Source organism: Phocoena phocoena, chromosome 14 (assembly GCF_963924675.1).
Source record: "Phocoena phocoena chromosome 14, mPhoPho1.1, whole genome shotgun sequence".
Taxonomy (NCBI): Eukaryota; Metazoa; Chordata; class Mammalia; order Artiodactyla; family Phocoenidae; genus Phocoena; species Phocoena phocoena.
Window position 1 is genome coordinate 20,219,918 of NC_089232.1, and position 13,519 is coordinate 20,233,436.

Genomic DNA, 13,519 nt, shown 5'->3' on the forward strand with positions numbered 1-13,519 from the left:
TACAATTTGCTAAGTTGTGGCATATGTGAAACCATAACCACAAGCAAGATTTTAAACATAGCTGTCACCGCCAAAACTTTCTTCTGCTCCTTTATAATTTCCTCCCTCTCTCCCATTTCCATCCCTATCCCTTCTACCTAGACAATCACTGATACATTCTCTGTCAAAAGTTACTTTACAATTTCTAGAATTTTATATAAATGGAAGCATATCTTCTTTCATTCCACATAATTATCTTGAGATCCATACATGTTGTTTGTATCTTAGTTCACACATTATAATTGCTGAGTAGGATTCCATTACAGGCTTGTACCACAATTTGTTTATCCATTCTCCTGTTGATGGACATTAGACTGATTTCCAATTTGGGCTCTTATAGAAAAAGCTGCTATAAACATGCACTTGCAAATCTTTGCATAGACATATGGTAGTGTATGTTTAACTTTTTAAGAACTGGCAAACTGCTTTCTAAGTGATTTTACTATTTCACTTTCCCAGCAGCAGTGTATGACAGTTCAAGTTGTCACACATCCTCACAAAGACACTGTATGATTAGTCTGTTTAATTTTAGCTACTTGAATAGTATATATCACATTGTGATACTGATTTGCATATCCCTAATGACAAAAATTTTGAATTTATTTTCATGTGCTTATTTGCCATTTTTATCTTATTTTTTTTAAGTCTTCAAATATTTTGTTCACTTTAAAATTGGTTTATTTCTTTTATTATTATTTATTATCAAGAGTTCCAAATATGTTCTAGATACAAGTCCATTGTCAGATATATAATTTGCAAAGATTATCTTCCAATATATGGCTGGCAGCGATAACAATTCCTTTCAATTTTTTTTACTTTTGATGAATTCCCAATTTATTGATTTGTTTCATGGATTTCACTTTTTGTGTTGTATCTAAGTTCACAAAGATTTTTCTCCTATGTTTCCTTCTAGAAGTTTTAGAGTTTTAGGTTTTATATTCAGACTATATTCCACTTTAAATTAATTTTGTTATAGAGAGTCACAAATTGACGATATTTTGGTATACAGATTTCTAAATGTTCTAGCACCATTTATTGAAAAGACTATTGATTCTCCAAAGAGCTGCCTTTGCACATTTGTCAAAATCACTTAACCATAAACCATATATGTGTTGGTCTATCTCTAGACTTTGTTTTCCTACTCTGATCCACTTGCCCATATTGATATCAATACTGCATTGTCTTCATTACTGTCTGTACCCTTATAATAAGACTTGAAGTCACAAATTGTTAGTCCTCTAACATTGCTCTATCTTTTCAAAGTTATTTTGGTTCTTCTGGATCCTTGGAATTTCAGCATGAGTTTTAGAATACGTTATTTTTACATAATTTTGCTAATTTTTACTAAAAATCCTACTGGAATTTTTATTGGGATTGTGTAGAATCAATCTCCTGAACTGTTGACAGATTTAGTAAATAAAAACACAGAAAGGGATATACTTATTCTAAAACTTTTAATTGTTGCATTAAGTTTAAACTTAAGTGGGTGTCCTGCATTTTATCTGGCAACTCTAATTTGAGAATTAACATCTTAATAATACTGAGTATTTTGACCCAGAGTTTACTTACTTAGATCTTCTTTGATTTCTCTCAGTAAATTTTTGCAGTTTTTAGTGTACAGATCCTGCACATTTTTTGTCATGTTTATCTCTAAGTGATATGTTTTGATGCTATTACAAATGATATTCATTTTTAAATATCAATTTCTGATTTTTCATTGCTAGTACATTGTTTTTTTATATCCTACAACCTTGCTCAACTCACTTGTTAGATTCTGTGTAGATTCCATCATACTTTCTTCATAGACAATCACATTTTATCCAAATTAATTCTTTTCCCAATCTGGATATCTTTCTTTTTTTTTTCTTGCCTAACTACACTGGCTAGATCCTCCAATACAATGTTAAATAGAAGTGGTGAGAGCACACATAGTATCTTATTCTTGATCTTGAGAAAAATGTATTCATATTCATCAGTTCTTTACCATTTAATTTTTGTTTGCTATAGGTTTCATGTAGATGCTCATTATCAAATTGAGGAATTTTCCTCTATTCCTAGTTTAATGAAAGTTTTATAAAAATGGATATGATTTTCAAATATCTTTTCTATAGTGATTGAGGTGATCACATGGCTTTGCTCTAATGATTTATTATGATTACACAGATTGATTTCTGAATAGAAAGCCACCTTTGCATTCCAGGGATAAATCCTAGTTGGTAGGATGTACTCTCATTTTTATATTTGGTTGAATTCAATTTGGTGAACTGTATTTAGCCTTTTGTATCTATGTTCATGAAAAATATGGTTCTGTTTTTTTCTTCCTTATGATATTTTCATCTGAAAATTTGGTATCAGGCTGATACTGACCACATAGGATGAGAAAGGAATTACTACCATCTCTTCAGTTTTCAATGAGAGTTGTGTAGAACTGGTATTATTTCTTCCTTACATGTTTGGTAGATTTCAACAATGAAGCCAGAGGAACTGGAGATATTTTTGTGGGAAGATTTCTAAATACAAAATAAAATTTTAAATAGCAGATTATTCAGGTTATCTATTTCTCCTTAAGTGAGCTTTGGTAGTTTGTGTCCTTCAAGGAATTTATCCATTTCATTTATATGTCCAATTTATTTGGCATAAAATTGTTCAAAATATTTCCTTAGTATCATTTTATACCTGTAGACCTGTTAGCAATTAAACCACTCTGATGCTTACTATACTAATATATTTTTTTTAATTTTTCCTTTTAAGTCTGGCTAGAGATTTACAAGTTTATCAAACTTTTCAAAGAACCTGCTTCTGTTTCCACTAATTTTTTTCTATTGTTTTCCATTTCACTGACTTCCATTCTGACCTTTATTAGGTCATTTCTTTTGCTTACACTGGGTTTACTTTGCCCTTTCTTCCTAGTTTATTAAATTGAAAACTGAGGCAATTAATTTGAGGTATTTCTCTTTTCTGATATGTGTAGAGTGCTGGGAATTTCCTAAGTCTGACTTTAGAGGCATTCCACACATTTTTGTTTGTTGTGTGTTTCACAGTTCCTATTTAAAACATTTAAAAATGTCCCTAAGAAGTTGGTCTTTGACACATGGAATACATAGACATGTATTTAGTTTCTCAATATTTGGCGAATTTTCCAGATTTCTTTGTTATTGATTTCTAATTTAATTATATTATTGCCAGAAACATACTTATTAATTAACTTATTTTAATTAACTTACTAATTAATTTATGCCTGGAATTCTTTTGAATTCATTGAGATTTATGTACCACAATATGGACTACCTTGGTAAATGATCCATGTGCATTTGAAAAAAAACTGTATATTCTGCTGTTTTTGAGTGAAATGTCCTATAAATGTCAATTAGGTCCAGTTGAATGACAGTGTTGTCCAAGTCTTCTATGCCCTTATGGACTTTCTGTCTACTCATTCTATCCATTAGAATACTGAAAATTCTGATTGTAATGTAGATTTGTTTGTTTCTCCTTGGAGTTCCCGTAGTTTTTGATTCATATATTTTGATGCTTTTTTATTAGGTGCATATTTATGGTCATAACTCCCTTTTGATCCCCATATTATAATGAAATGAACTTCTTTATCCCTAGTAATATTATTGGCTCCAAAACCTACTTTTTCTGATATAATTCCAATTTTCTTTTGATTAGTGTTAGCATGGTATAACTTTTTCCATTCTTTTAAGCCTTTAAAGTATGTTTCTTGTATGAAGCATATAATTAAGTGTTGTCTTAATCTATAATCTGATAATCTCTCTAATTGGGGAGTTTTAAATTACCTATATTCAATGTCACTGTTGATACAATTAAATGTAAGTCTAAGATCATGCTATTTGTTTCCTTTGTCCCATTCATTCTTTGTTCCCTTTTAATGTATTTTTAGGCCTTTTTCTGGATCGACTGACTACTTTTTATGATTGTATTAGGTTGGCCAAAAAGTTCGTTCAGTTGTGTAACATTTGGAAAAACCTGAACGAACTTTTTGGCCAACCCAATACTTTACTTTCTTCATTGGCTTGTTAGCACTGCTTGATTATTTCATAGACTGCTTTAGGATTTATAGCATTTTCCTTCAACTTATCACAGTCCACATGCAAGTTATTCTATATAATTCTGCATATAGCATAAGAATCTTACAACACATGTATATTCATGTATATTCTCATGGACTCTATGCAATTGGTATACATTTTACTTTCACATATTTACTAATTATACTACATTTTTATTATTTCTGTTTAAACATTCAATGATTTTTTGAAGAGATTTTAATAAGAAAAAATTTATTGAGTATTTACCCTTATGGCTACCATTTTCCTTGCCCTTCATTTATTTTGATGTATATTTTTTTCTGGTGTTTTTTTCCTTCATGCTGATGTACATATTTTTCATGCTTTTTAGTGATGGGCCAAGTATTGGTTTCTTTTAGCTTTTGTATGTCTGAAATAAAAGGCCTTCTTTTGCCCCCATTTTTTTTTACATACTATACAGTTAGATTCATCAATAACATTGTCCCTAGTTATTTACATTTAAATCATGACAATTGATTTGAAAGAGAACCCAGAGCCAAATTTATTTTTTTTCCAAATATATATTTTTTAACACATTTATCGGAGTATAATTACTTTACAATGTTGTGTTCACTTCTGCTATATAACAAAGTGAATCAGCTATGTCTATACATATATCCCCATATTCCCTCCCTCTTGTGTCTCCCTGCCACCTTCCCTATCCCACCCCTCTAGGTGGTCACAAAGCACCAAGCTGATTTCCCTGTGCCTTTTTATTTTTTTTTTGCTCGCTTGTGTGTGTGTGTGTGTGTGTCTATGTGTGTGTGTGTGTATGTGTGTGTGTGTTTAACATCTTTCTTGGAGTATAATTGCTGTACAATGGTGTGTTAGTTTCTGCTTTATAACAAAGTGAATCAGCTATACATATACATATATCCCCATATCTCCTCCCTCCTGCATCTCCCTCCCACCACTCTAGGTGGTCACAACGCACAGAGCTGATTTCCCTGTGCCCTCATTTTTAAAATACATTTTTGCTGGGTATAGAAGTCTAGGTTGATTCCTTTTTTTCCCCCTTTGTCACTTTAAAGACCTTATTGTACTGTCTTCTATTTTGCATTGTTTTAAATGAGAAAAATGCTCTCATCCTTATCTTAGTTTCACTGTATTTAATGTTTCTTTCTTTCCTCTGGCTGCTTTTTCTTCTGTTCCATTATGAACAGTTTCTATTGCTGTGTCTTGAAGTTCATGAATTTTTTTTTCCTGTCATGTCTGTCTACCATTAATACCATTCAGTGTATTTTTCATCTCATTAACTGTAGTTTTCACCTCTAGAAGTTAGTCTGGGTCTTTTAAATTTCTTTGATATCTCTACTTAACTATTCAAGTATCTGAAATACACTTCTAATAGCTGTTTTATCATCCATTTCTGCTACTTCTAACATCTATGTCAGTTCTGAATCAGTTTTGATTGATCGATTTTTGTCCTTATTAAGGTTCATATTTTTCTACTTCTTTCCTCACCTTGTAATTTGTGATAAGATGCCAGACACTGTGAATTCCACCTTGTTGGATGCTGGTTATTTTTGTATTTCTATATATGTTCTTGAGCTTTGTTCTGGGACACAGTCAAGTTACTTGAAACAGTTTCAGCCTTTTGGGTCTTGCTTTCAAAATTTATTAGGCAATAACAAATTGCTGATAAATCCAGAGTTAATTATTCCTCAATACTGAGGTAAGCTCCTCTTGAGTCCTACAACCAACGCCTCATAATTCATGAGATTTTTCCAGTCTGGCTGGGGTAAACAGGTGTTATCCCTGAATGTGTGTGAGTACCAAGCACACTTCCTTCTAATCCTTTTAGTGATTCTTTACCCAGCCTCAAGTCTTTTCTTCACAAGTATATACTCATCAGGACTCAACTGATTACAGGAGGGAAACTCTGAAAATCTCCAGAATTCTCTCTCCATGCTGCTCTTTCGTCTCCAGTATTCTGTCCTACAAACTCTAGGTACCTCAGTCTCCCCATAATCCCAGCTTGGCTTCCTCAACTCAGCAAGTCCACTGGTGTATGACTGCATTCATATGCCTCCACTGTGCACTCAAAACTCTTGTCAATGTAGAAATATGGGCAATATTATGGCTCATCTCTTTTACTGGCCATCTATCAAGGTTCACTGTACATTCATGTCTAACGGCCATTGCCCTGAAAACTCTTGTTTCACATATCTTAAGGCAGGAGCTAAATCTTGTCTCTGTCACTCCATCTTAAACAGAAGTGGTAAACCCCACTGGGTAAGTCTCCTGTTCCTCCAAATGAGAACATGGTTTATTTTCACTATTAAAAATGGTGCTGCAATCAACATGCCTATATGTCTCTTTCTGGCTCCTGTTTCTAGGGTATATGACTAGGAATTGAATTTTAGGATCACAAGGTACATACATCTTTAGTCTACTGAAAAATTATTCTCAAAGTCAGCTGTACCAATCCATATTGCCACCAGTAATTTAAGGAAATTAGTGTTTCCCCATATCTTCATCAGCAATCCATCAACAGTAGCAGTCTTAGTAGTTTATACTATTCTGCAATTTGCATTGTCCAGATTATCAGTTTAATATATATTGGGATTTCTTCCTCCGAAATTTGCCTGTTCCAAACCTTAGCGCATTTTTATTTGAAGTATAATTTACAGGGTTTTGTTAGTTTCAGGTGTACAGCAAAGTGATTTAGTTCTATATCTATCTATCCATTCTTTTTCAGATTATTTTCCATTATAGGTTATTACAAGATATTGAATATAGTTCCCTGTGCTTTATAGTATATCCTTGTTGTTTATCTATTTTCTATAGTGTGTATATGTTAATCCCAAACTCACAATTTATCTCTCCCTCCCCCACCCCCACTATCCCCTTTGGTAACCATAAGTTTGTCTTCTGTCTATAAGTCTATTTCTGTTTTGTAAATAAGTTCTTTGTATCATTTTTTTGGATTCCACATATAAGTGATATCATGATATTTGTCTTTCTCTGTCTGACTTACTTCACTTAGTATGATCATCTCTAGGTCCATTAATGTTGCTGCACATGGCATTATTTCATCCTTTTTATGTCTGAGTAATAGTCCAGTGTGTGTGTGTGTGTGTGTGTGTGTGTGTGTGTGTGTGTGTGCGTGTATACATATATATATATGTATACACACTACATCTTCTTTATCCATTCATCCTTCAATGGACATTTAGGTTGTTTCCATGTCTTGGCTATTGTAAACAGTGCTGCTATGAACACAGAGGCACATGCTATCTTTTTGAATTAGAGTTTTCTCTGGATATATGCCCAGGAGTCAGACTGCTGGATCTCACAGTAACTCTATTTTTAGTTTTTTAAGGAACCTCCATACCATTCTCCATAGTGGCTGCACCAATTTACATTCCTACCAACAGTGTAGGAGGGTTCTTTTTTCCTAAGGATGATTCTTAAAGTGATGATTCTTAAAGTACTCATTGCTTCCATGATTATTTGGAGTTTTTAATATAAAATGAGTGATAATCCATTGTGAGTTATGTTTTTCAAATATCTTCCCCAGTACCTGAGGCTTTTCTTCTCACTTCGTTTTTGAATTGTAGTTTTTGTCACTCAGAAGTTTTAAATTTTAAAATAGTTGAATACATCATTTTCTCCTTTATCCTCTATGTGTGTTTGTCTTGTGTAGGAAATCCTTCTCTAATTCAGGACTTGAAGGCTCTCTTCTAAGATTTCTCTAAAATGTTTACTTTTATAAATAATGCTCCAATGAACATTAGGGTACGTATATCTATCCAAATTAATGTGTTTTGTTTAACAGATGAATAGGTAAAGAAGATGTGATACACACACACACACTACACACACAGCCACAGACACACACACACACACACACACACGCACACAATGGACTATTGCTCACCCATAAAAAAAGAATGAAATCTTACCATCTGTGACAACATAGATGGACCTGGAGGGTAATATGCTAAGTGAAATAAGTCAGAGAAAGACAAATACTTTCATGTGGAATCTAAAAAACAAGACAAACAAATAAATATAACAAAACAGGAACAGATTCACAAAGAACAATCTAGTGGTTGTCAGAGGGGATGGTGTGGAGGAATGGGCCAAAGAGGTAAAAGGGACAAAGAGGTACAAAGTACCAGTTATAAAATAAATAAGTCACAGGGATGTAATATACAGTACAGGGAATATAGTCAATAATATTATAACTTTGTATAGTACATGATCTATAAAAATATTGAATCACTATGTTGTACACCTGAAACTAATATAATATTGTAAGTCAACTAAATTCTTAAAATTTTAAAATAAAACATTAAATGTTTACTTTTAGCATTAGGTCTTTAATCCATCTCCAACTAATTTTTGATATGTGGAAGATCTAAATTATCTTTTTCCATAAGGATAGCCAGTAGTCCCAGCATCATTTGCTCAAGCACTTTTCCATGGCTATGTAATGTCTCTCATTTATATGTAGAAACATTCTTGGCTCTTTTGTTCAGTTAGTTTATTTGACTATTCCTGCACTAATGTACCATTGATTTAACTGCTAAAGGTTTAAAATAAAGTTCCATTACTGGAAAAGCAAATCTTGACTATTTGGGGAATTTTGACTTCTATGAGAATTTCAGATTCATTTTGCCACATTCTATGAACAACTTGTTTGGATTTTTATTGAAACAACATTGAAATTATGGATTAATCCTTGATTTCTCTCATTCACAAATATTATATGCATTTCTTGTTTCTTTAGCTCTTCTTTTATGTCTTTCAATAAAGTTTTACAATTTCTTTACATGAAGGTCTTATAAAACTTTTGCTTGATTTATTAATAGTCTTCAATTATTTGTTTCAGGTATAGAGGAGTGCTGCTGTTTCTTATATGTTGGTCTAATATCCAGCAACCTTACTTTTCTCTAATTAGTTCAAATAGCTTGTCCCTATTTTTTTTTAATTTTAAGAAAACTTGTCATCTTTATAATGAACAGTTTTGCTTATTTGTTTTGGATTCTTATAATTTTTTTTATTTTTCATGTCTCACTACCATGGCCAGAATCTTGAGTCAGTGGTAAGTAAAAGGAGTGAAAATGGGCTTCAATTTCTCCCAATTTCAAAGAAAAATTGTCTTGCCTTTTAGTTGTGTCATTTGTTACATACCTAGTGCTTTTCCTTTTTATTCATGAATGGGTGTTAAATTTAACAAGTGCTTTTTCTGGATGGTTAATAGGATGATCATGTGTTGTCATTTCAAATAGTATTTTATTGTGATGAATTATTGATATTTCTAATACCAAGCCAACCTTGCATTCCTGAGATAAACCCTATATGGTCATTATATCTTTCCATTTTTTACATATAACTATGCCTTATTTTTTATTTATTTATTTATTTATTTTTTGCGGTATGCGGGCCTCTCACTGCTGTGGCCTCTTCCGCCGCGGAGCAACAGGCTCCGGACGTGCAGCCGCAGCAGCCATGGCTCACGGGCCCAGCCGCTCCGCGGCATGCGGGATCCTCCCGGACCGGGGCACGAACCCGTGTCCCCTGCATCAGCAGGCGGACTCTCAAACACTGCGCCACCAGGGAAGCCCAATGCCTTATATTTTTAACTGGAATTGTATCATGCACAGTATTTATTACCTGAGAGCTTCCATGCCATGGGAAAGTTTTTTTGTGTCTAACTACATAGCTGAAATATTTATATTTTATGAGTAGCATGCTTTTCAATACCCAGTGTTAAATATTTTTCTCTCTTAAATAATACAGTATTTATCAGGTAATGAATATTTATACTAATCAATACCAATGTCTCACCCAGATATTCTTGAACCACTTTTTCCAATTTTGTGGGCTTTAGGAGCTTCTGCATCTAACAGCTGACACAACTTCTATATCTGCACATGACCCCATCCCTTGACCAATGACTGACAGTTGCAGAGTATGAAAGCCCAGCTCTCCAGCCTCAGATCAGGACAATCCTGAGGACTACTCATATGCCAGAGTTCCCAAGGCACCCTCTCGCAGGACTTCACCTGTGGTCATGCTCCCTCCACTGTCTTACTTCTCCTATTCTCCTGTCCATCACCCAAGGGACAATTCCTTAGTAAATCACATATACATGAATCCCTAATCTCAGGGTCTGCTTCTGGAACCCAACCTCAAAGAATATCTTATAAATAAGATTGTACCTTCTTGGAAAAGTACATTTTAAGGCTTTTGACTTATTTCCCCCTATCGAAATTGGTAAATTCTTATTTCTATCAGTAATATGAGTTACTGTTTCTCCTCATCCTCACTAACATCAGAGATGTGTATATGCATGTATATATGCATACACACACACATACATTTTAATCTTTCCCAACTGAAAAATGAAAATGGTACTTCATTGTTATTTATATTTCTTTATTTGATCACTGAGGTTGAACGTAATTTGTACATTTTTACTTCCACGTATAGTGAAACTCTCACCTACTGCATGAATCTACTCCACACAACTAGTCACACATCTACTGTTAATAGCCAAGTGGTGAGGGAGCTCACTGCCTTTTGGTATAGTTTAACTCAGTGTGCAAATCTTACTATTATCACCCCTTGCCTATCAATGGGGAGTGATGGCTAATTAGGTTTTAATCTGCATTTTGAAAGTAACACAAAATTAGTCTAATCTATCTGTCACACAATGACTCCTCAGGTATGTGGAGAAACAGACCACTTTCCCCAGTCTCCGTGTTTCACTCCCTCAAGTTTTCTTACCTCCAGGCCAAAACATTCTTATATCCTTCAATTTTCCTCACAAGACTTGGTTAGGAATTCAATTAACATCTCTTCAAGATCTAGTCAGCCAGGTGCCAAAAAGGATGCTTTCTCAAAAAGTCAAAGCAAAAGTGGCAAAGGACACTTTCCCTTAGTATAAGGAAAATTCATTGCCTTAATAAGTATTAAAGATTTTCTTTGAAATATCTTACTTAAAAATCCTCGGGCTTCCCTGGTGGCACAGTGGTTGAGAGTCCATCTTCCGATGCAGGGGACGCGGGTTTGTGCCCCGGTCCGGGAGGATCCCACATGCCGCAGAGCGGCTGGGCCCGTGAGCCATGGCCGCTGAGCCTGCATGTCCGGAGCCTGTGCTCCACAACGGGAGAGGCCACAACGGTGAGAGGCCCATGTACCCACCAAAAAAAAAAAAATTCTCAGATTTCTCTAAATTGATTTTCTGTATCCTATAAATAAAGATACAGTTTCTATGCCCACCATTTCTGACAATTAATATACTTTTCCAATTTTATTTAAGAATGCTGGAGAAGGGCATTCAGTTCAAACATACAATTCCAGTGGCAGTGATGTCCAAAGACAGCCTATTGCAGATAAAATCACATTGAATATAGGTCCCAGAGAACCTTTTTGTAATCAATATTAAAATGAAATTTAGTTCTGTGTATTATTTATTCATAAAAATATTATAATGAGATTTATTTTTGTCAATGTTATACGTACAGCAACAGACTAAATATTTATTCATATTTCTCTATTTATATCCTTAATATTTACAGGTTTATTTTGCTCATCATCTTAATATACTTTAAAAAATATTTTAAACTTTTAAAAATATTCTAAACATAGAATAGCCCACTCAATACCAAAGAAAACAAAGTCAGGGGACTGACACACCCAACTTCTAGACTTACTATAAAGCTACAGTTATCAAGATGGTGTGGTGTTGGTGAAAGAATAAACAAACAGATCAATGGAACAGAATAAAGAGTCCATAAATATATCAACCAATATACATCAACTGATCTTTGGTAAGGGAACAAAGGTAGTGCAATAGAGCAAAGATGGTCTCTTCAACAACTGGTGCTGGAACAAATGGAAATCCATATTTGTAAAAAAAAAAAAAGGAAAGAAAATGAACCTAGACACAGACTTGGTACCCTCCATGAAAATGAACTCAAAATGGATCACAAATCTAAATGTAGGATGCAAAACAATAAAACTCCTAGAAGATAACAGAGGAAAAAAACTAGATGAACTTGGGTGCAGTGGTGACTTTATACATAAAATATCAAAGGCATAATCCATGAAAGAAAGAATTAATAAGCTGGGCTTCATTAAAATTAAAAATTTTTGATTGCAAAAGACATGTCCAACAAAGAACTATTATCTAAAATTTACAAAGAACATTTAAGACTCAATAATAAGAAAATGAACAAGCCAGTGAAAATACGTGCCAAAGACCTTAACAGACACCACACCAAAGAAGATATACAGGTGGTAAATAAGCATATGAAAAGATGCTCCAAATCATATGTCATCAGGGAAATGCAAATTAAAACAACCCACTACACACCTATTAGAATAGCCAAATCTGGAACACTGACAACACTAAATGCTGGTGAGGATGTAGAACAACAGGAACTCTTATTCATTACTGGTGGGAATACAAAATAGTAGAGCCACTTTGGAAAAAAGTTTGGCAGTTTCTTACAAAACTAAACATACTCCTATCTTCCAATCTAGCCACTGAAATCCTTGGTATTTACCCAGGGGATTAAACCTGCACAGGGATGTTTACAGTAGCTTTACTCATAATTGCCAAAAACTGGACTGAACCAAGGTGTCCTTTAGTAGGTGAAATTAGCTGGAGTACAGTCAGTCAATGGAATACTATTCAGCACTAAAAAGCACTGAGCTATCAAGCCATGAAAAGACATGAAGGAACCTTAAATACTTATTGCCAAGTCAAAGAATCCCATCTGAAAAGACCACATTTTGTACGATTCCAACTATATAACATTATGGAAAAGGCGAAACTATGGAGACCATAAAAAGGTTATTTAGGGGGAAAGTTAGGGGAGTTGGGGGAAAGGAGGATTTTAACAGGTAGAGCACAGAGAAATTTTAGGGCATGAAACTATTCTGTATGATACTATGATGGTGGATATGTATCATTACATATTTGTGCAAACCCATGTGTAACACCAATGTGAATATAACAGCACCAAGAGTAAACCCTAATGTAAACTATGGACTTTCGGTGATGACAACAGGTCAGTGTAGGTTCATCAATTGTAACAAATGTACCACTCTGATGGGGGACGTTGATAATGGAGGAGGCTATGTGGGGATGGGGGAATATGAGCAATGTCTGTACTTTCTGCTCAATTTCGCTGTGAACCTAAAACAGCTGTAAAAAATAAAGTTTATTTACTTAAAAAAATTCAGAGGGCCTTGCAATGGAAGAGATACAAAGCTGACCTAAGGTCCCAGTGTCCTGTTTTCACATCTAACTTGGGCTCAGTTCCCATTCTTGCAGATCTTCTGATCAACCTCTCTAAGGGACATGTAAAGTTTCTAAGGAGTAAAAAAATGTAGAATATTTCAGTTCTTCACACAAACAAAACTTTTAT